The sequence below is a fragment of the Bos indicus genome, chromosome 5 (assembly GCF_029378745.1).
Source record: "Bos indicus isolate NIAB-ARS_2022 breed Sahiwal x Tharparkar chromosome 5, NIAB-ARS_B.indTharparkar_mat_pri_1.0, whole genome shotgun sequence".
Taxonomy (NCBI): domain Eukaryota; kingdom Metazoa; phylum Chordata; class Mammalia; order Artiodactyla; family Bovidae; genus Bos; species Bos indicus.
Genome location: NC_091764.1, coordinates 78,131,030 through 78,158,854, shown reverse-complemented (window position 1 = coordinate 78,158,854; position 27,825 = coordinate 78,131,030). Strand labels below are relative to the sequence as shown.

The 27,825-nt window shown below is 40.9% G+C and overlaps 1 pseudogene; it reads right to left on the bottom strand.

The window, feature by feature from the left end:
- Positions 1-51: 51 nt before the first annotated feature.
- Positions 52-27,825, bottom strand: LOC109558536 (protein Mis18-beta-like; annotated as a pseudogene).

Sequence of the window (27,825 nt, the reverse complement as noted above, 5' to 3'; positions counted from 1 at the left end):
TTAATATTATGAAGTTGATAAGAAGCCAAAATGAATTCTTAAGACAAATAGCTATGAAACCTGGACAGAAGACAGCAATAAGGCCTGCCTCTGATACTCAAGCTTTGATTCTGAATTAGTTAGCTTGGACTGGTCAGGAGGCAGTTCCTTCAAAATCTTTATGAGTGAATTTAAGCGAGTATGTGTTAACATCATCTTCTCTTTCAGCTCTGCAAACTTTTCTCATAGAGGGATGTTGTAGATATCCATCTCAGATGGATTTACTATGGCTTTTGTTTTTAAGAGGTACGGCAGAGGAACCAGAGATCAAATTGCCAACATCCGCTGGATCATCGAAAAAGCAAAGGAGTTCCAGAAAAACATCTATTTCAGCTTTATCAGTCATTTAGTGGTTCAGTCGTGTCTGTCTCTTTGTGACCCCGTGAACCGCAGCACGCCAGGCCTTCCTGTACATCACCAACTCCCAGAGTTTACCCAAACTCATGTCCATTGAGTCAGTGATGCCATCCAACCATCTCATCCTCTGTCATCCCCTTCTCCTCCTGCTCTCAATCTTTCCCAGCATCAGGGTCTTTTCCAATGAGACAGCTCTTTGCATCAGGTGGCCAAAGTATTGGAGTTTTAGCTTCAACATCAGTCCTTCCAATGAACACCCAGGACTGATCTCCTTTAGGATGGACTGGTTGGATCTCCTTGCAGTTCAAGGAACTCGCAAGAGTCTTCTTCAACACCACAGTTCAAAAGCATCAAATCTTCGGTGCTCAGCTGTCTTTATAGTCCAACTCTTACATCCATATATGACTACTGGAAAAACCATAGCCTTGACTATACAGACCTCTGTTGACAAAGTAATGTCTCTGCTTTTTAATATGCTGTCTAGGTTGGTCACAGTGATTTTGGAGCCCCCCCAAATAAAGTCAGCCACTGTTTCCACTGTTTCCCATCTATTTCCCATGAAGTGATGGGAGCGGATGCCATCATCTTTTTTCTGAATGTTGAGCTTTAAGCCAACTTTTTCATGCTCCTTTTCCACTTTCATCAAGAGGCTCTTTAGTTCTTCATTTTCTGCCATAAGGATGGTGTCATCTGCATATCTGAGGCATTGATATTTCTCCCAGCAATCTTGATTCCAGCTTGCGCTTCTTCCAGCCCAATGGTTCTCATGATGTACTCAGCATATAACTTAAATAAGCACTCAATATGCCAGCAAATTGGAAAACTCAGCAGTGGCCACAGGACTGGAAAAGGTCAGTTTTCATTCAGCTTTATTGACTATGCCAAAGCCTTTGACTGTGTAGATCACAATAAACTGTGGAAAATTCTGAAAGAGATGGGAATTCCAGACCACCTGACCTGCCTCTTGAGAAACCTGTATGCAGGTCAGGAAGCAACAGTTAGAACTGGACATGGAACAACAGACTGGTTCCAAATAGGAAAAGGAGTCCGTCAAGGCTGTATATTGTCACCCTGCTTATTTAACTTATATGAGTACATCATGAGAAATGCTGAGCTGGATGAAGCACAAGCTGGAATCAAGACTGCCAGGAGAAATATAAATAACCTCAGATATGCAGATGACACCATCCTTATGGCAGAAAATGAAGAACTAAAGAGCCTCTTGATGAAAGTCAAAGAGGAGCGTGAAAAAGTTGGCTTAAAGCTCAACATTCAGAAAACTAAGATCATGGCATCTGGTCCCATCACTTCATGGGAAATAGATGGGGAAACAGTGGAAACAGTGGCTGACTTTATTTGGGGGGGCTCCAAAAGCACTGCAGATGGTGATTGCAGCCATGAAATTAAAAGATGCTTACTCCTTGGAAGTAAAGCTATGACCAACCTAGACAGCATATTAAAAAGCAGAGACATTACTTTGTCAACAAAGGTCTGTATAGTCAAGGCTATGGTTTTTCCAGTAGTCATATATGGATGTGAGAGTTGGACTATAAAGACAGCTGAGCACCAAAGATTTGATGCTTTTGAACTGTGGTGTTGGAGAAGACTCTTGTGAGTTCCTTGAACTGCAAGGAGATCCAACCAGTCCATCCTAAAGGAGATCAGTCCTGGGTGTTCATTGGAAGGACTGATGTTGAAGCTGAAACTCCAGTACTTTGGCCACCTGATGCAAAGAGCTGTCTCATTGGAAAGACCCTGATGCTGGGAAAGATTGAGGGCAGGAAGAGAAGGGGATGACAGAGGATGAGATGGTTGGATGGCATCACTGACTCAATGGACATGAGTTTGGTTAAACTCTGGGAGTTGGTGATGTACAGGGAGGCCTGGCATGCTGCCATTCACAGAGTCACAAAGAGTCAGACAAGACTGAGCGACTGAACTGAACTAAGGCACTCCATTTTTTCACTGGAAAGGCAGAAGTGGCCTCTCAAGGCAGCCAGGGCAGCATGGGTAGAATACAGGTGGAAACCAATGGGAATCTCACAGGAACTACAGAACAAAAGGTTAAGTGCTGCCTTTGAGTGACCTTCAATGCCTACTAGGAACGGAGCCTCCAAAACTACATTATTTGTGACTCTGGAGAAGACCATAGCCCCGAGGGACTGCAACAGGTCCCAGGCGAGGTGAACAGAGTCAATGAGCATGGCGTGGCTCTGCACGCACTGGAACACGACGCACCTCTCCGGCTGCAGTCATCGCGGGGGTCGGCAGCTCCTCCAGTCCCAGCCCTGCGGGTCCAAGCAGTGAAGACCCTTTCACCACCTGCGAAAAAGAAGGTTCATCAATCGTCTTAATAGCCCATCACAGAAGTCACCCCATGGCTGCTTTGCAGTTCCAGAGATATGCCTCCACGGCCAAGCAGCCATCTTCCAGCGGTCTTTGCTACCGTTCTAATTAATCTTTATGTGCCTCCCAGGCGCTCAAGATAGGAACAGTCTGTTAATGGCTTTCCACTCCCAGGCGTACATCCTGCTTTCAAGATGTCTTTTGTTCCTTCTTGGATTCCTTCAGGAGTTACATGCTGAGTCATGTCCTCTCAGCAAGATTGCTTAATTCTTTTGCCAGGCCTTTTAGTAGGCCTGTCTCCTACAAGGTTTAAGTCTTAATCACTGGATCACCAGGGAAGTCCCAGCATATAACGATCTTAAATAGACAATTCTGAAGAAACTACAAATCTACTGGGACTAATAAATGAATTCACATATGTTGCAGAGATATAATATCAATATATAAAATAGTTGTATTTCTATAAGCTAGTAATACAATCCAAAAATGAAATTAAGTAAACAATTTCATTCACACAGCATCAAAAAGAGTAAAATACTGAAACTTAACCAAAAACAGTGGATGGTTTATAGTCAAAAAACAAAACACCACTGAAAGAAATTAAAAGAATTCTTTGCTAAAGACAGTTCTTTCTCCTACTGATTGCCTTGACACCTTTCTTGAAAATGAATGGATCATAATTATATAGGTTATTTCTCAATTATTCTATTTATGCCAGTACCACACAGTCTGATTACTGTAGTTTTGAAATAAGTTTTGAAATGGGGAAGTGTGAGTCCTCTAACTTTTCTTTTCCAAGATTGTTTTGGCTATTCAGGGCCCCCTGCAATTCTATATTAAAGAAAACTTGAAATTGAAAAGCTATCTGTTTATGAATTGATGATGTGCACTCAAATCAATCTATCAAAATTCCAATAGCCTTTTTTTTTTTCAGAAATGGAAAATATAGTCCTTAAATTTGAATATTCAGAAATCCCTCCATTTCATAGATACAAACAACAATCAATTCAAAAATATCTAGTTACAACAGCAACACGAAAGATTGAATTCTTGGGGATAAGCTATTAGAAAATGTGCAATACACAAAGAAATCTTTTAACTAACTACCAAGGGAAACAAAAGCTTTGAATAAATGGAAAAGCATAGGATAGGATGACTTATTATCATAAAGCTTAAATTCTTCTAAATTAATCTATAAAATCCACCATGATTCCAAGAAAAAATTTTAAGAGACAGACTAATTCTAAAATTTATAGAGAAAAAAATTTAAATGACAACATGTCTGATGAAGAAGAAAAATGACAGAGAACTAGTAAAACCAGAGACGACAACCTGCTTTAGAGCTGTAATTATAGCAGTATGGGCTAGTGTGTAAATAGACACATCAACAGAGCAGAATGGAATCCAGAAATAGATGCAATTGCATGAATGAATTAGCATGTGATAAGGTGATATTTTAAAGTACTATGGACTATTCAATGCATGTTTGAGGATCAGTTCAGTTCAGTTCAGTTGCTCAGTTATGTCTGACTCTTTGCAACCCCATGGACTGCAGCATGCCAGGCCTCCCTGTACATCAACAACTCCCAGAGTTTACTCAAACTCATCTCCATTGAGTCAGTGATGCCATCCAACCACCTCATCCTCTGTTGTCCCCTTCTCTTTCTGCCCTCAATCTTTCCCAGCATCATGATCTTTTAAAATGAGTCAGCTCTTTGCATCAGGTGGCCGAAGTATTGGAGTTTCAGCTTCAACATCAGTCCTTCCAATGAATATTCAGGACTGATTTCCTTTAGGATTGACTGGTTGGACCTCCTTGCAGTACAAGGGATTCTCAAGAGTCTTCTCCAACACCACAGTTCAAAAGCATCAATTCTTTGGCACTCAGCTTTCTTTATAGTCCAATTCTCATATCCATATATGACTACTGGAAAAACCATAGCCTTGACTAGATGGAACTTTGTTGGCAAAGTAATGTCTCTGCTTTTGAATATGCTGTCTAGGTTGGTCATAACTTTTCTTCCAAGGAGTAAGACTCTTTTAATTTCATGGCTGGAGTCACCATCTGCAGCAATTTTGGAGCTCAAAAAAGTAAAGTCTACCACTGTTTCCCCATCTATTTGCTGTGAAGTGATGGGACTGGATGCCATGATCTTAGTTTTCTGAATGTTGAGTTTTAAGGCAACTTTTTCACGCTCCTCTTTCACTTTCATCAAGAGGCTCTTTAGTTCTTCTTCACTTTCTGACATAAGGGTGGTGTCATCTGCATATCTGAGGTTATTGATATTTTTCTTGGCAATCTTGATTCCAGCTTGTGCCTCTTCCAGCCCAGCGTTTCTCATGATGTACTCTGCATATAAGTTAAATAAGCAGGGTGACAATATACAGCCTTGACGAAATCCTTTCCCTATTTGGAACCAGTCTGTTGTTCCAGGTCCAGTTCTATCTGTTGCTTCCTGACCTGCATACAGATTTCTTAGGAGGCAGGTCAGGTGGTCTGGTATTTCCACGTCTTTCAGAATTTTCCACAGTTTATTGTGATCCACACAGTCGAAGGCTTTGGCATAGTCAATAAAGCAGAAATAGATGTTTCTCTGGAACTCTCTTTCTTTTCTGATGATCTAGCAGATGTTGGCAGTTGTTGGATGTTGGGTATTGTTTGAAGATAACCGGTGTGAAAAAAAAAAAAACTTGGATCCATATCTCACATTCTAACCAAGATAGATTTCAGGTAATCAAAGATTAAAATGAAAACACTGCTTATCAACTATAATTTTTTAAATGTAAAAAAAAATTAAGATGGAAAAAATGCAATTATCCAAATACTAGAATAAATCATCTGAGAAATTTAAATGTAGTTTCCTACATTGTTGTCCAAGGAGCTGTGGCTGCTCGGGTGCAGGAGGGCCTAGAGGAGCTATCCCACGTTGAAGGTCAGAAAGGGCAGCGGTGAGGAGATACCCCTCGTCCAAGGTAAGGAGCAATGGCTGCGCTTTGCTGGAGCAGCTGTGAAGAGATACCCCGTGCCCAAGGTAAGAGAAACCCAAGTAAGACGGTAGGTGTTGCAAGAGGGCATCAGAGGGCAAACACACTGAAACCATATTCACAGAAAACTAGTCAATCTAATCACACTAGGACCACAGCCTTATCTAACTCAATGAAACAAAGCCATGCCCGTGGGGCAACCCAAGATGGGTGGGTCATGGTGGAGAGATCTGACAGAATGTGGTCCACTGGAGATGCTAAGTCACTTCAGTCATGTCCGACTCTGTGCAACCCCATAGATGGCAGCCCACCAGGCTCCCCCGTCCCTAGGATTCTCCAGCCAAGAACACTGGAGTGGGTTGCCATTTCCTTCTCCAATGCATGAAAGTAAAAAGTGAAAGTGAAGTCGCTCAGTCATGTCCAACTCTTAGCAACCCCATGGATTGTAGCCTAACAGGCTCCTCCGTCCATGGGATTTTCCAAGCAAGAGTACTGGAGTGGGGTGCCATTGCCTTCTCCAAAGGGAATGGCAAACCACTTCAGTATTCTTGCCTTGAGAACCCTATGAACAGTATGAAAAGGCAAAATGATAGGATACTGAAAAAGAAACTCCCCAGGTCAGTAGGTGCCCAATATGCTACTGGAGATCAGTGGAGAAGTAACTCCAGAAAGAATGAAGGGATGGAGCCAAAGCAAAGAGAATACCCAGCTGTGGATGTGACTGGTGATAGAAGCAAGGTCCGATGCTGTAAAGAGCAGTATTGCATAGGAACCTGGAATGTCAGGTCCACGAATCAAGGCAAATTGGAAGTGGTCAAACAAGAGATGGCAAGAGTGAATGTCCACATTCTAGGAATCAGAGAACTGAAATGGACTGGAATGGGTGAATTTAACTCAGATGACCATTATATCTACTGCTGCGGGTAGGAATCCCTCAGAAGAAATGGAGTAGCCATCATGGTCAACAAAAGAGTCTGAAATGCAGTACTTGAATATAATCTCAAAAATGACAGAATGATCTCTGTTTGTTTCCAAGGCAAACCATTCAATACTACAGTAATCCAAGTCTATGCCCCAACCAGTAATGCTGAAGAAGCTGAAGTTGAATGGTTCTATGAAGACCTATAAGACCTTTTAGAACTAACACCCCAAAAAGATGTCCTTTTCATTATAGGGGACTGGAATGCAAAAGTAGGAAGTCAAGAAACACCTGGAGTAACAGGCAAATTTGGCCTTGGAATACTGAATGAAGCAGGGCAAAGGCTAATAGAGTTTTGCCAAGAAAATGCACTGGTCATAACAAACACCCTCTTCCAACAACACAAGAGAAGACTCTATACATAGACATCACCAGAGGCCAACACCGAAATCAGATTGATTATATTCTTTGCAGCCAAAGATAGAGAAGCTCTATACAGTCAGCAAAAACAAGGCCAGGAGCTGACTGTGGCTCAGATCATGAACTCCTTATTGCCAAATTCAGACTTAAATTGAAGAAAGTAGGGAAAACCACTAGACTATTCAGGTATAACCTAAATCAAATCCCTTATGATTATACAGTGGAAGTGAGAAATAGATTTAAGGGCCTAGATCTGATAGATAGAGTGCCTGATGAACTATGGGCTGAGGTTCGTGACATTGTACAGGAGACAGGGATCAAGACCATCCCCATGGAAAAGAAATGCAAAAAAGCAAAATGGCTGTCTAGGGAGGCCTTACAAATAGCTGTGAAAACAAGAGAAGTGAAAGGCAAAGGAGGAAAGGAAAGATATAAACATCTGAATGCAGAGTTCCAAAGAATAGCAAGAAGAGATAAGAAAGCCTTCTTCAGTGATCAATGCAAAGAAATAGAGGAAAACAACAGAATGGGAAAGACTAGGGATCTCTTCAAGAAAATCAGAGATACCAAAGGAACATTTTGTGCAAAGATGGGCTCGATAAAGGACAGAAATGATATGGACCTAACAGAAGCAGAAGATATTGAGAAGAGATGGCAAGAATACACAGAAGAACTCTACAAAAAAGATCTTCACAACCCAGATAATCACGATGGTGTGATCACTGACCTAGAGCCAGACATCCTGGAATGTGAAGTCAAGTGGGCCTTAGAAAGCATCACTACGAACAAAGCTAGTGGAGGTGATGGAATTCCAGTTGAGCTATTCCAAATCCTGAAAGATGATGCTGTGAAAGTGCTGCACTCAATATGCCAGCACATTTGGAAAACTCAGCAGTGGCCACAGGACTGGAAAAGGAATTCTTTGGAATTCCAATCCCAAAGAAAGGTAATGCCAAAGTTTGGCTGCTCAAACTACCGCACAATTGGACTCATCTCACACGCTAGTAAAGTAATGCTCAAAATTCTCCAAGCCAGGCTTCAGCAATACGTGAACCATGAATGTCCAGATGTTCAAGCTGGTTTTAGAAAAGGCAGAGGAACCAGAGATCAAATTGCCAACATCGGCTGGATCATGGAAAAAGCAAGAGAGTTCCAGAAAAGCGTCTATTTCTGCTTTATTGACTATGCCAAAGCCTTTGACTGTGTGAATCACAATAAACTGTGGAAAATTCTGAAAGAGATGGGAATACCAGAACACCTGATCTGCCTCTTGAGAAATTTGTATGCAGGTCAGGAAGCAACAGTTAGAACTGGACATGGAACAACAGACTGGTTCCAAATAGGAAAAGGAGTTTGTCAAGGCTGTATATTGTCACCCTGTTTGTTTAACTTATACGCAGAGTACATATTGAGAAACTCTGGACTAGAAGAAACACAAGCTGGAATCAAGATTGCCGGGAGAAATATCAATAACCTCAGATTTGCAGATGACATCGCCCTTATGGCAGAAAGTGAAGAGGAACTCAAAAGACTTTTGATGAAAGTGAAAGAGGAGAGTGAAAATCTTGGCTTAAAGCTCAGCATTCAGAAAACGAAGATCATGGCATCCGGTCCCATCACTTCATGGGAAATACATGGGGAAATAGTGGAAACAGTGTCAGACTTTATTTTTCTGGGCTCCTAAATCACTACAGATGGTGACTGCAGCCATGAAATTAAAAGACGCTTACTCCTTGGAAGAAAAGTTATGACCAACCTAGATAGTATATTCAAAAGCAGAGATATTACTTTGCCAACAAAGGTTCGTCTAGTCAAGGCTATGGTTTTTCCTGTGGTCATGTACGGATGTGAGAGTTGGGCGCCGAAGAATTGATGCTTTTGAACTGTGGTGTTGCAGAAGACTCTTGCGAGTTCCTTGAACTGCAAGGAGATCCAACCAGTCCATCCTAAAGGAGATCATCCATGGGATTTCTTTGGAAAGAATGATGCTGAAGCTGAAACTCCAATACTTTGGCCACCTCATGCAAAGAGTTGACTCATTGGAAAAGACTCTGATGCTGGGAGGGATTGGGGGCAAGAGGAGAAGGGGACGACAGAGGATGAGATGGCTGGATGGCATCACTGACTCGATGGACGTGAGTCTGAGTCAACTCCGGGAGTTGGTGATGGACAGGGAGGCCTGGCGTGCTGTGATTCATGGGGTCTCAAAGAGTCGGACACAACCGAGCAACTGATCTGATCTGATCTGCCACCAAAATCTTGGCTTTCTCTGCCTACCAAAGCCAAATAAAAAACCATAGAGACAGAGTTTGGAAGAAATAGAAAGGTGGCTTTAAACTTTAGCCAGTGGAGGCTCATTCCTCAAGAGCTGTGCCTCTCCCCTCTCCATGAGTGGTTGCAGGGGCTTATATAAGAAGATGGTTCCCAGACAGGGATAGCTGATGAGGAACAAAGGTGTAAGGATCTTGTATTCTTCCTCTTGCATTGTTTCACAAACGGTCACAGGTTGGTGTCAGGTAGCCCAGTAATTGGATCTGGCAATCTGGTAGCCAGATAGTTGGGCCCATTGTCTTTTGTTATTGTACTGTGGCCTTCTTTCTGTAATGCAAAAAGAGAAAAGGCTGCAAGGGGTGGTCTTCGAAGAAAAGTCCATAAAGTTGAGCACCAGATACTGGATGTAATTAGTATAGTGTCAAAAGACAATCGGAGAAGGCAATGCACCCCACTCTAGTACTCTTGCCTGGAAAATCCCATGGACGGAGGAGCCTGGTGGGCTGCAGTCCATGGGATCGCTAAGAGTCGGACAGGACTGAGCGACTTCACTTTCACTTCTCACTTTCAAAAGATAATAGGTTCAAATAGGTTCAAAATGTAGCACATGCAGAGTTAGGGCACAGAAAAGCAAACTTAGTTACAGATTACAGATTATGAACAAAGTATAAACTAGGAGTGATCATGCCTGCCTCCTGTTATCTTCTTTGTTCTCAGGAAAGAAAAGAAAAACTCATTTCTCTTTAACCCTTTTCATTGCAACACAAGCTCAAAAGAAACTAAAAAAAGGTTTGAGAAATGCAATCACATATTTTTTAAAAATCTGCATAGGAAAAGTTATCATAACCTAAGTTAAAATGGAAACTTAAGGAAAATCATTTGATACTAGTGTCATAAAAAGCTAACTTTCAATGTAAAAGAACACCTAAAATAACTAAAGAAAAAAACAAAAAATAACCCAATAGAAAAATGGAAATCAGAGGACCAGGTAATTCACAGGAAAGTTAAAACCGATGGTTCAAACATGAAAAAACTGTTAACTTTACTCACAATAGAATGCAAGTTAATGTGTCACTGAGAGATCATTTTGAGCTAAGGAATTAGTGGGAAAAAAATCTTTGATAATGTGTTGCATATTCAAAAGCAGAGACATTACTTTGCCAACAAAGTTTCGTCTAGTCAAGGCTATGGTTTTTCCAGTGGTCATGTATGGATGTGAGAGTTGGACTGTGAAGAAGGCTGAGCACCGAAGAATTGATGCTTTTGAACTGTGGTGTTGCAGAAGACTCTTAAGAGTCCCTCGGACTGCAAGGAGATCCAACCAGTCCATTCTGAAGGAGATCAGCCCTGGGATTTCTTTGGAAGGAATGATGCTGAAGCTGAAACTCTAGTACTTTGGCCACCTCATGCAAAGAGTTGACTCATTGGAAAAGACTCTGATGCTGGGAGGGGTTGGGGGCAGGAGGAGAAGGGGACGACAGAGGATGAGATGGCTGGATGGCATCACTGACTCGATGGACGTGAGTCTGAGTGAACTCCGGGAGTCAGTGATGGACAGGGAGGCCTGGCATGCTGCAATTCATGGGGTCTCAAAGAGTCGGACACAACTGAGCAACTGATCTGATCTGTGTGGCTGAGCCTATGGGGAACCAGGCACTCTAATTCCCATGAGAGGATAAATTTCCCTCCATGGAAGGGCAAAATCCATTCAAAAATCATGAAAGATTTTGGCAGTAACTTTAAAATTGCAAGTACAGTAACAAGCCGATAAATATTGGCTAGGATAAGATGCAATCATAGAGATCTGTTTATCCTTTGATCTTTTTCAATTTTGAATCATGTGAAAGTCCAACCTATTTTAAAATAATAAATTAAGAATATAAGAGGATTTCTATAAAAGTAGTGATTAATCTTAATTTTACATTTATTAACTATGTGTTAACAAAATTGTTTCTTTGCTTTTTGCTTTGAAATTGCTAAACTTTTTTGACTACTTGATAGACCACCAGTTGACCACTCTTTGAACAATACTATACTAGAACTTTAAATATTCAGATTCCAGACAGCCTGCCACAGTTGGACCCAGGATCTCTATCTATATCCCCTTAGGACTAAGTATTATATTCTCACACCAGAGATTAAATGAGATCTTATTAAATTTAGTTCTTAATCCCACTCCATAAATACTTGTTGAAAACCTATTAGGTAATGTAATCTGTTGTGTAGACATGAATATATTATGACTATCATTCTCAAGAAGTTTACAACCATGCTAAAACACTAAATTATTTTCAAATATATAAAATATATTCCAAAGACCCTAGCAACGCTATGGCAATTGGTTAAAATAGGCTTATTATTAACACCTTGTGCCTAAGTCTATACCTGAAAAAGTACACATAAAATTGTTATTAGCAATCACCTCTTGAGTGGGATTGGTAGGAAGTAGATCAGGGGAGACTTTATTTTTAAAAGTTAATTTTTACTGGAGTATACACCAGGTGGCTCAGTGGTAAAGAATCCATCTGTCAATGCAGGAGACCCAGGCCCTGGATCAGGAAGATTACCTGGAATAGGAAATGGTAACAGACTTCAGTATTCTTACCTGGAAACTTCCATGGACAGAGGAGCCTGGTGGGCTGCAGTCCATGGAGCTGAAAACAGTAGGACATGACTGAGCAAGCACGCACACACACATATACACATCATTGCTTTACAATGTTGTATGTTGGTTTCTACTGTACAGCACAGTGAATCAGCTATACATATACATATAAGGACTTACTTTAAATATTTCAAAATAAAAATGTGGGATCATAAATGATTTTATTTTTAGGGTTTTTGTTTTTCAAACAAAGTGAAAGTCACTCAGTCATGCTCTTTGCAACCCCGTGGACCACACAGTCCATGGAATTTTCCTGTCCAGAATCCTGGAGTGGTTAGACTTTCCCTTCTCCAGGGGATCTTCCAACCCAGGGACTGAACCCAGGTCTCCCTCACTGCAGGCAGATTCTTTACCAGCTGAGACACCAGGGAAGCCCAAGAATACTGGAGTGGGTAGCCTATCCCTTCTCCAATGGATCTTCCTGAATCAGGATTTGAACTTGGGTCTCCTGGGCTGCAGGAGGATTCTTTACCAAATCTAAAGTTCTAAACAACAAACATATAAATTATTTGTTCACATTATTACAACAAATTCTCATATACCACTTCCCACTTCCCTTCAGTTAATAGTAGTACTCTGTGTTTATCTTGACTCTTGTTAAAGAACAAGACTGTCTTTTCCTTAGACGAATGTACAATATATCAAAAGATGAAACCATCACCTAAAATCTGAAACCTAGAAACTGAATTTACCACTTAAGTAAGGGAAAGCCATGATGATAAAAGTCAAGTTGACTTGAAATTACAGGGTTTATGAAAATTATTGTTTGAGAAAATACTTCTACGAAGTAGAATTAGTTGAAAATCAGCCTTAGAAGTATGGGTTACAGAAAGTTGTTTCCTGTAACTGAGATGTGTTTATTGAAGCAAATTGTCACTGATTAAACAAGTTTAAAATCAGCTTTGGTGTTTGCTTCCCAGGTGGCGCTAGTGGTAAAGAACCCACCTGCCAATGCAGGAGACTTAAGAGATGTGGGTTTGACCCCAACCCACTCCAGTATTCTTGCCTGGAGAATCCCCATGGACAGAGGAGCCTGGCAGCCTGCAGTCCATAGAGTTTCACAGAGTCAGACATGACTGTAGTGAGTTAGCACACATGCATCATGGCTATAAAAAACTGTCATTCTTTTCCTAGGTTGGTGGGGATTTTTTTTTCTTTAATTCTTAAAAAGTAAGTTATGTCTCTTTTTTCCCTGTACTTGACTTTAAAAAGGCTAGAGGAATCTTGCACTGAGAAGAAGCAATTTCCCTGGACTTACCATAATTTGTTAAGAAACCTTAATATAGTGCATTCATTTTCTATTGCTGCTGTAACAGATTACCAGAAATTTAGTGGCTTAACCCAAATTCATTATCTTACAGTTCAGTAGGTTAGAAGTCTGACATGGCTTCACTATGTTAAAATCAGGCTTTTAGAAATGTTGTTTTCTTCTGGAGCCTCCGGGGGAAAATATTTCCTTTCTTCTTTCAGCTTCTAGGGGATGCCCACTGTGGGGAGAAAGCAAATTAGCCAAGATGGTGTGTTCAGGCTCTCTCAGCCCACGTTTTGTAAATAGTGACTAAGAGCTGACGTCATTTGTAGCACTGTGCATGCATGTCACAAGGTACTCGCTTGTTACAAACTACTTTGTACTGTAGGAATATATGAGCTCCACCTAGAAAGCAGCAGCATTACTGCTGTTGTTGTGTCCATTGGGTCAGCCACAAGAGAGAATATAGCGAGTTTGCTGCTACAGCTGCCGCATCAGCCAGGAGATAATACTGTTATGGCCGCTGTGTCAGCCAGGAGAGAGGTTATATTGTGTTAGGGTATGCTATGGCTGATGCTATGACTGCTGTGTCAGCCAGGAGATAATAAATGTGTCTGCAGTTCCTGCAGCTCCTTGAGTCTTCTTCCAGACTCTTTAACTCATGCCTTGCCTACCCTGGGTTCAGTGAACTGAGTGAACAGTGAGACAATTGGCATCATGAACAGGATCAGTGAGACACCCACATTCTTTAGCTTATGGCCTTCTTCTACATTCAAAGCCAGCACATAGCATTTCTCTGACCTTTCTGTTGTCACATCTCTTTCTCAGATCTTCTTTCTGCCATCCTTTTGCACTTAAAAGGACTTTTATGATCACATTGGGTCCACCTGGAGAATCCAGGATGCTTTTCTCACCTGGAGATCCTTAACTTAACCCTGGCTGCAAAGTCCCTTTTGCCATGTAAGGTCATACGTTCACAAGTTCAAGAGATTAGGGCATAGACATCTTTAGGGGACCATTATTCTGCCTACTGGAGAAGCCAATGGCACCACACTCCAGTACTCTTGCCTGGAAAATCCCATGGACAGAGGAGCCTGGTAGGCTTTAGTCCATGGGGTCGATAAGAGTCAGACAAGCCTGAGCGACTTCACTTTCACTTTTCACTTTCATGCATTGGAGAAGGAAATGACAACCCACTCTAATGTTCTTGCTTGGAGAATCCCAGGGATGGGGGAGCCTGGTGGGCTGCCGTCTATGGGGTCACACAAAGTCAGACACGACTGAAGTGACTTAGCAGCAGCAGCAGCAGCAGCAGATTCTGCCTACCATACACGGAAATGGAATGGATGAATGTATCAATTAAGACGGCACTTGACCGCCAAAAACAGTAAAGGATTTCTTTGTCTCACGTACCAGTAAATCCAGGAAAGGGGAAATTTAAGACAGTCGTGGTCGCTCAATAAGGCCATTAATGACACCAATCCCTTTTGTCTTGTGCTTTACCATACTTAGCAATGATTGCCAAGCCTCAGACATCACCCATGTGATGATATGAACTAGAAGGCGCTGTACCAGAAGAAAATCAGTTTTCATTTTATCTGCCAGAATTGAGTCTCACAGGAAATATGAGAAGGAAATATTTTTTTTTTTTTAATTATTATCCTGCTTCTCTGAAAAAGGAAGGAAAGGACTTTCGTTTTGGTCCACTGGTTAAGTCTGCATGCTTCCACTGCAGAGGGCATGGGTTTGGTCCTTGGTACCCTGTGCAGGGAAGTTCCACATGTCACTCGATGTAGACAAAAAATTCTTTTAAATAAAAGTAAAAAAATTAAAAAGGAAGGAAAATTGAAATAAGGTTTGAAATGAGTGATAGATGGACTGCAAAAATCAAGTGAACTTAACAAAGACTTTATTTCGTTATTGTAGAGCAGGTACAAAGTATTAGAATTTTCCCGGACTACTTGCTGTGTTACTCAATATTGGTTGGTCTTATTGGCTCAAAATTGATAAAAAGTCAAGATGAAAAGAAAAATTTAAAACTTACACCCAGCTAGAAATAACTTCATACTCCCTTCTGATTCTGTAGCTCAGCTTACTCTTTGCAGTCAGGTAAGCGTCATAGTTTCGGGGAAATAGAAACTTAATGTTAGGAAATGAAACTTACCTCACTCACCCTTGTCAATTACCCAGCCCCTGTAATACCGCTTAACCATGATTGTGTAAAGGTCAGGCATCCTCCATGCTGTGTCCTAACAGCTGTTCTCAGGGGTGAGGAGAACCCCTAGTTTAAACTGGCCTATTAACAGTCGGCTCTGCTCACTATAGTCTGATGTCATGCACTGCCTATAACAACTGTAACTGCTTTTTGGGGGCTCAGAGCTGGAAGTGTTAACTCCTCTGGGCCTGACGTCGTATCTCCAACTCTCAGAGTGTGGTGCTTGATTTCTTCACCCTCCGACTTCTGCAACAAAGACATGTTCCCCACCTCCACACCAGTTTTCCTAACTTTGAAAGATAAACTGTAATAATGCACAAAGCCAAATAGCAGAGGCCTCCTGACATCTGGCAACAAGTTAGGTTCAGCTTCCACTTTCTTCCATTCCCCAGGGTTCAGTCCCAAGAATGAGGTAGAGCTCAGTGCAGGCAACTTCACCTTGGGGCAGCCTCGCTTCCTATTCCCTGCCTGTGTATGTCCTACGCTTGCTGCCCAGTCTCTTTAGGAGTGTGTGCCAAGTCACATGCCTGCCTCCCAGTGAGCTGCAACTCATGAGAGAGATTTCACAGAGAATGCTCCGGGAACCAGGTGTAATCTGATCTGCTAACAGTCCACATTTATCTCATATCACTACACTCTGGAGAGTAGAATAGCAAGAAAGCAAATCTAAGGTCATACCTCCAGGGTCCCTGGGCCTGACCTAAGAGTTCACACCAGCTGAAAATCTTTTCCTTGCAAGTCAGTTCAGCTTAGTTGCTCAGTTGTGTCCGACTTTTTGCGACCCCATGAATTGTAGCACGCCAGGCCTCCCTGTCCATCACCAACTCCCAGAATTTACCCAAACTCATGTCCATCGAGTCGGTGATGCCATCCAGCCATCTCATCCTCTGTCGTCCCCTTCTCCTCCTGCCCCCAATCCCTCCCAGCATCAGGGTCTTTTCCAAAGAGTCAACTCTTCGCATGAGGTGGCCAAAGTATTGGAGTTTCAGCTTTAGCATCAGTCTTACCAATGAACACCCAGGACTGATCTTTAATATGGACTAGTTGGACCTTCTTGCAGTCCAAGGGACTCTCAAGAGTCTTCTCCAACACCACAGTTCAAAAGCATCAATTCTTCGGCACTCAGCTTTCTTCACAGTCCAACTCTCACATCCATATGACCACTGGAAAAACCATAGCCTTGACTAGACAGATCTTTGTTGGCAAAGTAATGTCTCTGCTTTTGAATATGCTATCTAGATTGGTCATAACTTTCCTTCCAAGGAGTAAGCGTCTTTTAATTTCATGGCTGCAATCACCATCTGCAGTGATTTTGGAGCCCCCCAAAATACCAGGTACCTAATAAGTACTGTCCCATTCTTCCTTCACAAGAGAAGACTCTATACATGGACATCACCAGATGGTCAAAACCGAAATCAGATTGATTATATTCTTTGCAGCCAAAGATGGAGAAGCTCTATACAGTCAGCAAAAACAAGACCAGGAGCTGACTGTGGCTCAGACCATGAATTCCTTATTGCCAAGTTCAGACGTAAATTGAAGAAAGTACGGAAAACCACTAGACCATTCAGGTATGACCTAAGTCAAATCCCTTATGATTATACAGTGGAAGTGAGAAATAGATTTAAGGGCCTAGATCTGATAGATAGAGTGCCTGATGAACTATGGAATAAGGTTCGTGACATTGTACATGAGACAGGGATCAAGACCATCCCTATGGAAAAGAAATGCAAAAAAGCAAAATGGCTGTCTGGGGAGGCCTTACAAATAGCTGTGAAAAGAAGAGAAGCGAAAAACAAAGGAGAAAAGGAAAGATATAAACATCTGAATGCAGAGTTCCAAAGAATAGCAAGAAGAGATAAGAAAGCCTTCTTCAGTGATCAATGCAAAGAAATAGAGGAAAACAACAGAGTGAGAAAGACTAGGGATCTCTTCAAGAAAATCAGAGATACCAAAGGAACATTTCATGCAAAGATGGGCTCGATAAAGGGAAGAAATGGTATGGACCTAACAGAAGCAGAAGATATTAAGAAGAGGTGGCAAGAATACACAGAAGAACTGTACATTAAAGATCTTCACGACCCAGATAATCACGATGGTGTGATCACTGACCTAGAGCCAGACATCCTGGAATGTGAAGTCAAATGGGCCTTAGAAAGCATCACTACAAACAAAGCTAGTGGAGGTGATGGAATTCCAGTTGAGCTATTCCAAATCTTGAAAGATGATGCTGTGAAAGTGCTGCACTCAATATGCCAGCACATTTGGAAAACTCAGCAGTGGCCACAGGACTGGAAAAGGTCAGTTTTCATTCCAATCCCAAAGAAAGGCAATGCCAAAGAATGCTCAAACTACCACACAATTGCACTCATCTCACACGCTAGTAAAGTAATGCTCAAAATTCTCCAAGCCAGGCTTCAGCAATACGTGAACCGTGAACTTCCTGATGTTCAAGCTGCTTTTAGAAAAAGCAGAGGAACCAGAGATCAAATTGCCAACATCCGCTGGATCATGGAAAAAGCAAGAGAGTTCCAGAAAAGCATCTATTTCTGCTTTATTGACTATGCCAAAGCCTTTGACTGTGTGGATCACAATAAACTGTGGAAAATTCTGAAAGAGATGGGAATACCAGAACACCTGATCTGCCTCTTGAGAAATTTGTATGCAGGTCAGGAAGCAACAGTTAGAACTGGACATGGAACAACAGACTGGTTCCAAATAGAAAAAGGAGTTCGTCAAGGCTGTATATTGTCACCCTGTTTATTTAACTTATATGCAGAGTACATCATGAGAAACGTGGGGCTGGAAGAAGCACAAGCTGGAATCAAGATTGCTGGGAGAAATATCAATAACCTCAGATTTGCAGATGACACCACCCTTATGGCAGAAAGTGAAGAGGAACTCAAAAGCCTCTTGATGAAAGTGAAAGTGGAGAGTGAAAAAAAAAAAAAGAAAGTGGAGAGTGAAAAAGTTGGCTTAAAGCTCAACATTCAGAAAATGAAGATCATGGCATCCGGTCCCATCACTTCATGGGAAATAGATCGGGAAGCAGTGGAAACAGTGTCAGACTTTATTTTTCTGGGCTCCCAAATCACTGCAGATGGTGACTGCACCCATGAAATTAAAAGACGCTTACTCCTTGGAAGGAAAGTTATGACCAACCTAGATAGCATATTCAAAAGCAGAGACATTACTTTGCCAACAAAGGTTCGTCTAGTCAAGGCTATGGTTTTTCTAGTGGTCATGTATGGATGTGAGAGTTGGACTGTGAAGAAGGCTGAGCACCGAAGAATTGATGCTTTTGAACTGTGGTGTTGGAGAAGACTCTTGAGAGTCCCTTGGACTGCAAGGAGATCCAACCAGTCCATTCTGAAGGAGATCAGCCCTGGGATTTCTTTGGAAGGACTGATGCTAAAGCTGAAACTCCAATACTTTGGCCACCTCATGCAAAGAGTTGACTCATTGGAAAAGACTCTGATGCTGGGAGGGATTAGGGGCAAGAGGAGAAGGGGACGACAGAGGATGAGATGGCTGGATGGCATCACTGACTCAATGGACGTGAGTCTCAGTGAACTCCGGGAGCTGGTGATGGACAGGGAGGCCTGGCGTGCTGTGATTCATGGGATCGCAAAGAGTCGGACATGACTGAGCGATTGATCTGATCTGATTCTTCCTTCTGAATTCAGAATGAATTGAGATATGAGTCACACCGATGAATGTAAAAATATCTTAATAAAGCTGACTGGAAGGCGTGGCCAAGTGGACACACTTTTCCCAGACTTATGTGCTGGTCACTGGCATAGTTGACAACTACAGGCTTCCCAATAGAACAATAGAGGCCCATGTGAGGAGATCAGACCCACTTTCTGCAAAACAGGCCTATTAATAGAAAGAGTGGGGACGGCTGAGCTGTTTATTCTCCCCAACTCACATGTCCAACTAGTTCTTCCTATTCCCCTGGGGAGGAGTACGAATGAACTGTTAGTATCAGTTGGAGATTAACCCTTTGTTGGTCACTTTATCTGTAAATGTTCTCTTCCATTTTGTGGAAGAAAATATTTTGGTTTTGGTTTCCTTTGCTATGCAAAAGCCTTTAAGTTTAATTAGGTCCCATTTGTTTATTTTTGTTTTTCAATACTTTGGGAGGTGGATCGAAAAAAATATTGCTTCAATTTACATGAGTGTTCTGACTGTTTTTTCTCTAAGAGCTTTACAGTTGGGCTTCCCAGGTGGCACTGGTGGTAAAGAACCCACCTGCCAATGCAGGAGACAGAGGAGATGCAGGTTCAATCCCTGGATCTGGAAGATCTCCTGGAGAAGGGCATGTCAACCCACTCCAGTATTCTTGCCTGGAGAATCCCACAGACAGAGGAGACTGGCAGGCTATAGTCATAGGGCCATGAAGAGTCAGACACAACCGAAGCAACTTAGCACGCATGCCTTACATTTAGGTCTTTGATCCATATTGAGTATATTTTTGTGTATGGTATTAGAGAATGTTCTAATTTCATTCTTTCAAGTGTAGCTGTCAAGTTTTCCAAGCACCACTTATTTGAAGAGACTCTTTTTTTCTCCAGTGTATATTCTTGCCTCCTTTGTCATAAATTTAATTGACCATAGGTGCATGTCCTGGGACTTCCATGATAGCTCAGTTGGTAAAGAATCTGCCTGCAATGCGGGAGACCTGGGTTTGATCCCTGGGTTGGGAAGTTCCTCTGGAGAAGGGAAAGGCTACCCACTTCAGTATTCTGGCCTAGAGAATTCCATGGATTGTATAGTCCATGGGGTCACAAAGAGTTAGACACCACTGAGCGACTTTCACTTCACATGTCCTGACAACTTTTGTATATAATCTACAGCAGTGTTAATTTAACAGAGTGATCCAAATACATTAAATGATTTACATAGGCAGCTATGTCCTAAAGAGTCAGCTTATCCATTTCAACTAGTGAGACCTATGAAAATGCTTTGGTTTCATCCTTTGGTTCATTGCATTGGTTCATTAGCCAATATGTTTTGTCAGCTTTCAAACATCCTTTCAAAGAAATTTCTTTTACCTTATATTAGCCAGAGTAATTTTCTATTGTCCGCAACCACAAAACCCTAACTAGCTATGGAAGCTTGTATTAGTGACTTACATTCTGTATAATCAAGAAAATTATATTTACATATATGAATGTCATGAAGATTAAATGTGCAAACAAACGTAAAGGATCTGGCATGCAATCACCACAATCAATCTGTGATCTCTAAACTCAGGTGAACATCCAAAAGAACTTGGCAATGTTTTTATTGCTTTGAGCCATCTGTTTCTCAAAAATTCTTTCAGATTTTAACAAACATTTACAATTTTCTTCAGGCTGTCCATTCAGCCTCCTCCTCAGTCTGAACAGCCTGTCTCAGTTGTAACAGGAGACTGTCAAAGAGACAGAGGTACCAAGTTTGCAGAGTCTTGAAAGGTTTTACTGATCTTGTGATTTATGTCAGTATCATAGTTTCTTAGCCATGCTTGTAGGAATAACTTTTTGAAAAAAAAAACATATATAATTAAAGCCATCTCAAATTTATAACATTAACCAGGGTCTCCTTACCTTTGTCTACATCCTATAGTAAGTCTTTGTGATACTGACATGGTTCCTGTTGCACATAGGCACCACTCTAATAGGCACATATAACACTCTACCCAGTGTTAACTGGATAGATCAATGGAATGAGGTTTTAATGTGCTCTGCTGCTGAAATTCTTCCTCTTAATTTGATGATGGCAGATTTGAAGGTCAAATCTGGTAGTTTATCTTCTTTTTGTGGGCTTTTGGTATGCAGTGGAAGTCAGAACTATTTAGTCTTTGAACAACTGTTAAGATCAGAATGCTCCTGGTTTGTCCTGGCACTAGAGATACTATTTGAAAATTTTCTGTACCTTTTTCCCAGTCAATCATCAAAACATCAGGATTACATATGGATACAAATAATTTACATAGTAAAAAATGTGAACTATTAAGTCTTAGTTATAAAAGAGTCCATGAAGCATTCTCAACAAAACAATCAAACATAATACAAAATACAAACATACAGTATAAAACAACATCAGCCATAAATTTATGCAATCCCAGTGATAAAGAAGTAGTACTATGCTATGAAGGAATGTTAATTAACTGGAAAAGGTAATTTCAGGGTATCTAGAACCAAGGCTTATAGTTTTCTCATTTATTTCTGTATAAAGAGGCTCCCTTTTTATATTTTTTCTTTCCTCTCACTCCCTCCTTCCTTCCTTCTTTCCTCTCTATCTTTTTAAAACTCCATAAATAATCTAGGACTAGCATTAATTTTGTTAGACATAGTATTTTCTCAGTATATATATGTGTTTCAGGGTTTTTTTTCTACTTGGAATTTCATTTTATTTTGAATCAAGTCCCCCACCCCACCCCTACCCCACTCCCACCCCCCCCACACACATGCACACTACTGAAGTTTTTCAATGTTTAGATATTTTTCTTGGATGAAACATGAGTTTCTTCTTGTTACTCCTGGTCAGTTTTAAACCTTGGGACCACAGTCACACTGCTGATTGGCTTCTGGGCAGTGTCTTTGACTAGTTGGGCTTGAAGTAGAGAGATGGCTTCATCGTCTTAGAATGAAAGCTCTGGAGTGTGCAGCACAAGAAGTTCTGAGTGCACAGTCTCAAGGCTAGTGATTACTCTGGCAAAAATAAGGATTATGGCTTGAATAAGAGGAAACACCTGTCCATTTGACATCTGATTTCTATCTAGAGGAATGGCACATATTGACATGGCAATCTTAAAATTTTCTGATCTTGTTTGTCAAGCTGCTGCCTGGTACCCTGTGACTGGGCATTACAGTATTAATGAGCTTGGTGAACTCTCATTTGCAGCATGTTTATATGGTAGAAATGTAGGGACAGCGGGAGTAACTGCAGTAGTAACAGCTGCAGGATATGGACTCAATGTCTATGCTAACACAATGTAGGACATAACTCTTAGAATTGGTCTCATAACATTTGTTGAGAAGTTTAGGTCTGAAAACCTAATCATTCCAGGAAGAAGCTGGTCTTACTTGAGTTGTGTCTAGGAGGACTAAATGCAGCAAGGTTCTGAGAGTCTTGGGACAGCCACCAGAAAGTGTCTAAAGGAGGTGTCGGCACATAGGAGTTGATATGAAGCTAGTACAGTTTTTATTTTTACCATTCTCTGCAAGAACTAATTATTAGGATGAGCCTTCTAGTCTTCTTTATGTTGAACTAAAGCTATAAATAATGGCTTGGTGAACATATTGGTAACTTCTTTTGGGAAGAGGGGGAAATCCTTTGCTGGGTCCACATTCCATCCTTCCTTTACACTAGGGATTGTAGCAAATGGATAAAACAGTTTTTAGAAATAAAATTCCCTCTAGAATACTTTTTAAAAAGTACTCCTCCCAATCAGAAGTTCTCAGAAGTGGGACTTCTATGGCAGTCCAGTGGTTAAGACTCTGCACTTCCATTGCAGGGGGTGTGGGTTTGACCCCTGATCAGGGAACTAAGATCCTGCATGCTACTTGGTACAGCCAAAAATTTAAAAGATGAAGAAGAAATTCTCAGAAGTAATGGATCCCCTCAAATTGAGCCAACACATCCATCAGTTGAGAGATTTTCATAGATTTTAATAATAACAGAAGTTGTTATTGTTACTGAAAGTTATGCATGGGGGGTCCGGCTGCTTGTTGCTCAAAAGGCAATGAGCAGGCCAGGTTGGTGGAAAGGAAAGTTTGCTTTATTTCAGATGCCAGCAACTTGAGGGGAGGGTGGTGGCATCTGTCCAAAGGCCAACTCCCCCTACCCCACCCCTGCCGACAGGCAGCGGGTAAGAGACAGAGTTGGAGAGGGGATTACATGCAGAAAGAGAACAGTCATCTCTAACAGTCGTCTTCAACTTGTCATGAGTTGCCTGACTAGCATCATCTTGGTTGTTTCAGGTACAGTTAATCTTCAGTTCCGGGGTGCACTTGTTCCCGTTTCTTTGCTCTCAATTCTTGGAACTGTGGCAGCTCAAGTCCTGGGTATATCCTGGTCATCATGTAGTTAACTTCTCCACCTGGTGTTTTGGTATCTGTAAGACAGCTCACAGGATATGGCTCAGAATATTATCTATAGCCCTTGAGAAAGGACTAAATATCCTTGACTATGCTTAATGACCGGAGAAGGCAATGGCACCCCACTCCAGTACTCTTGCCTGGAAAATCTCATGGACCGAGGAGCCTGGTAGGCTCCAGCCCATGGGGTCGCTAAGAGTCGGGCATGACTCAGCGACTTCACTTTCACTTTTCACTTCTATGCATTGGAGAAGGAAATGGCAACCCACTCCAGTATTCTTGCCTGGAGAATCCCAGGGACAGAGGAGCCTAGTGGGCTGCCGTTTATGGGGTCGCACAGAATCAGACACGACTGAAGCAACTTAGCATGCTTAATGACTACACTATTATTATTTAGTCTCCTTTGACTATTTTCCTTTGTTTCAGCATTTCTCACTTCTCTGATTAAGCTTATTCATTGACTAAAGTTTTCCACAGGTAAAAGTCAGGCAGAGAACATGATTGGGGGCAAGGACCATATGATCCTGCTCTGTTTCAATTTCCCCTTTGCTTTGATACTCCTTAATCTTGAGGAGGGACAGGTACAGAACAAGAGTGGCAATAAACTTTCATAGTACCTGGACAAACACTTGAAAATTATTAGACATATTACAATGAGGATAATAATCAAAATATACCTTTGCACTATTTTTTTGTCTTAATGATTAAAGCAGATGTACAATGTATGTTTAATAGGCCACGAACAGGCTGTTTTGGTTAGCCTAAAGTTTAAATTAAATCATGTATAGGCCAGAATGACTTTCCCATACCTCAATATGTGAATATTTCTCTCATCATTTTCCATTTTAAGTTACAACTCTTTCCATAGAGAACATTAATAATCAATATATTTTTCCAAAGTTGCCAGAGTGGTTCATTTGCCTGCTCTGGGTCCATCTATGTTCCCTCAGTACTAGGTCTCCTTTTTATTTACATATTTGGCTAGTTGTCCACATTGGGAGAAAACTAATCAGATATCATAAACAGGCTCAGATGTACATTAACAGGGAAATGCTTTATAGACCAAGCATTTTATCATTCATATCCAATTGTCGCACAAGCATTGTGCATGTGTTGTAAGCAGTACATTTAAAGTTAGCAGTATTACACATCATGAGCAGCTTTACTGAACAATTTTTCTTTCCTGAACATTGAGGTCAAAAGTTTGATTAGAAACAAAACAATTATTTTTCATTAGAAGTCTCTGTTACCAAATCAGATTAATATTCCAGGAGAACTTTGCTTTCTTAACAGAGATAAAAAAAATAAATAAACTTCTGTCTTGTATCAGTTTACTGTTAATAAAATTCATATACCTAATTAAATTTAGTCTAATCTAATCCTGACAACATACCCAATTCTTTTTTAAAAATTCCTTTTTCACAAACCTTTTGTCAACTTCTAGATCCAAAATTTCTTCATGCAGAAACAAACAACTGTAGAACAAAATTATTATCATTTTTCCTCAACAAAAATCTCTTCTTTATTCTTTCTCTTTGTTGACATCATATATCCTACTTGCTTTACATACTGAAATGCTTTGCTTATCATTTTACATATGATAATTTTCAACTCGAAAGTTTTAACAAAACCAGGAAACAAGTGATGGAAATGTTACACTAGCATTTTCTGATTGGCAAACTTAACATATTTTGTAACCTCAAAAAACATACATTTTTATAGCATAATTTTTCTTCTGTGGTACAACATATATGTTTTATAAACCCAAACATCTTTAGTTTCCCGCTTGGTCTTACAAAAAGACAAAGGTAGGTAAATTTAGATTTGTTTGATTTATAAGTACTTTTTTAAGGCCAATTAAATAGTTTCTTTACAAATTAACCTCAGAGATACTAGCCAAAGACAAAACACACATTGAGACATACAAACATACAGACAAACAGAGACCACATTGTTTCATCTTTTTACATTTCATGAATTAGGTGTTGCAATTAAACATTGGTTTATGGATAATAATCAGAATAACCAAATTACACACTCAATTTTAAAAGACTTCCCCCCTTTTTCTTTCCTTAGCTTGAAGTTTTACAATTAACCAGAGGCTAGAGTTCCAGGCTATGTGGACTGTGGTTGTATTTCAAGGACATGAGAAGCATTAACTTCAAATTTTCTCCTAAACATATTTTTGTTTCTTCATGATCTGAAAAAAAAGTGTTTTAACAAGCTAGCTTTCCCTAACTGCATGTGCAAAAAGACCTTAATTTTTTTTAATAATTTCAAGAGTGTCTTAACCAATCTGGAATCTAAAGAATATTGTTGCCATACATTGATTAAAAAAAATTATAATTCCACAGTTTTTTTTCTTAGTCATAATTCCACAGCTAAAATGATTTTTAGTCATAGTTCCACAGATAAAATTTTTCTTAATGAATTGAACCTGAATTTCCCATTTTACATAGGGAATAAGGATACCAGTCATACAAATGGAATACACACTCACACACCAAATGACATATTTGTCATAAACCCTCTCCAAGGGTGATTGGTACAGAGTTCCAAACAAACATTTCCCTGACACAAATGGTCTTCAGTTCAGTTCAGTTCAGTTCAGTCGCTCAGTCATGTCCGACTCTTTGCGACCCCATGAATCGCAGCACGCCAGGCCTCCCTGTCCATCACCAACTCCAGGAGTTCACTCAAACTCAAGTCCATCGAGTCGGTGATGCCATCCAGCCATCTCATCCTCTGTCGTCCCCTTCTCCTCCTGCCCCCAATCCCTCCCAGCATCAGAGTCTTTTCCAGTGAGTCAACTCTTCTCATGAGGTGGCCAAAGTATTGGAGTTTCAGCTTTAGCATCATTCCTTCCAATGAATACCCAGGACTGATCTCCTTTAGGATGGACTGGTTGGATCTCCTTGCAGTCCAAGGGACTCTCAAGAGTCTTCTCCAACCTCACAGTTCAAAAGCATCAATTCTTCGGCACTCAGCTTTCTTCACAGTCCAACTCTCACATCTGTACATGACCACTGAAAAACCCATAGCCTTGACTAGACAGATCTTTGTTGGCAAAGTAATATCTCTGCTTTTGAATATGCTATCTAGGTTGGTCATAACTTTCCTTCCAAGGAGTAAGCGTCTTTTAATTTCATGGCTGCAGTAACCATCTGCAGTGATTTTGGATCCCCCACCTCCAAAAAAGTCTGACACTGTTTCCACTGTTTCCCCATCTATTTCCCATGAAGTGATGGGACTGGATGCCATGATCTTAGTTTTCTGAATGCTGAGTTTTAAGCCAACTTTTTCACACTCCTCTTTCACTTTCATCAAGAGGCTTTTTAGTTCCTTTTCACTTTCTGCCATAAAGGTGGTGTCATCTGCATATCTGAGGTTATTGATATTTCTCCCGGCAATCTTGATTCCAGCTTGTGCTTCTTCCAGCCCAGCGCTTCTCATGATGTACTTTGCATATAAGTTAAATAAGCAGGGTGACAATATACAGCCTTGACGTACTCCTTTTCCTATTTGGAACCAGTCTGTTGTTCCATGTCCAGTTCTAACTGTTGCTTCCTGACCTGCATATAGGCTTCTCAAAAATCAGATCAGGTGTTCTGGTATTCCCATCTCTTTCAGAATTTTCCACAGTTTATTGTGATCTACACAGTCAAAGGCTTTGGCATAGTCAATAAAGCAGAAATAGATGTTTCTCTGGAACTCTCTTGCTTTTTCAATGATCCAGCAGATGTTGGCAATTTGATCTCTGGTTCCTCTGCCTTTTCTAAAACCACCTTGAACATCTGGAGTTTCATGGTTCACGTATTGCTGAAGCCTGGCTTGGAGAATTTTGAGCATTACTTTACTAGCAGTGGTAGTCAAATGTCAGAACCAACTGGCAAAATACCTAAATGACACTTGGTCACAAAGGGTGCTCAACAGTAGTCAGATGTCAGAACCAATTGGCAAGAATGCCCAAAAGCATTTATGCTCATAAACCATCCTCAATTGCAGACAGACATCAGAACCAATTGGCAAAAATGCCCAAATAATACTCAGTGTTCATAAATGATCTTCAACATCAGACACATGTCAGAAACAACTGGCAAGAATGACTAAATAGTCCTGGTGCTCACAAACGGTCCTCAACAGCAGGCAGAACCAATTGACAAGAATGCCCAAATGGCACTAGCCTCACAAACGGAAAAGTTGCCCATGTGCGTACCAGCGGACTTACCCAGTCTTGGAGCTTGTCAGCTCATCCCAAATGCAAGTTTCCAT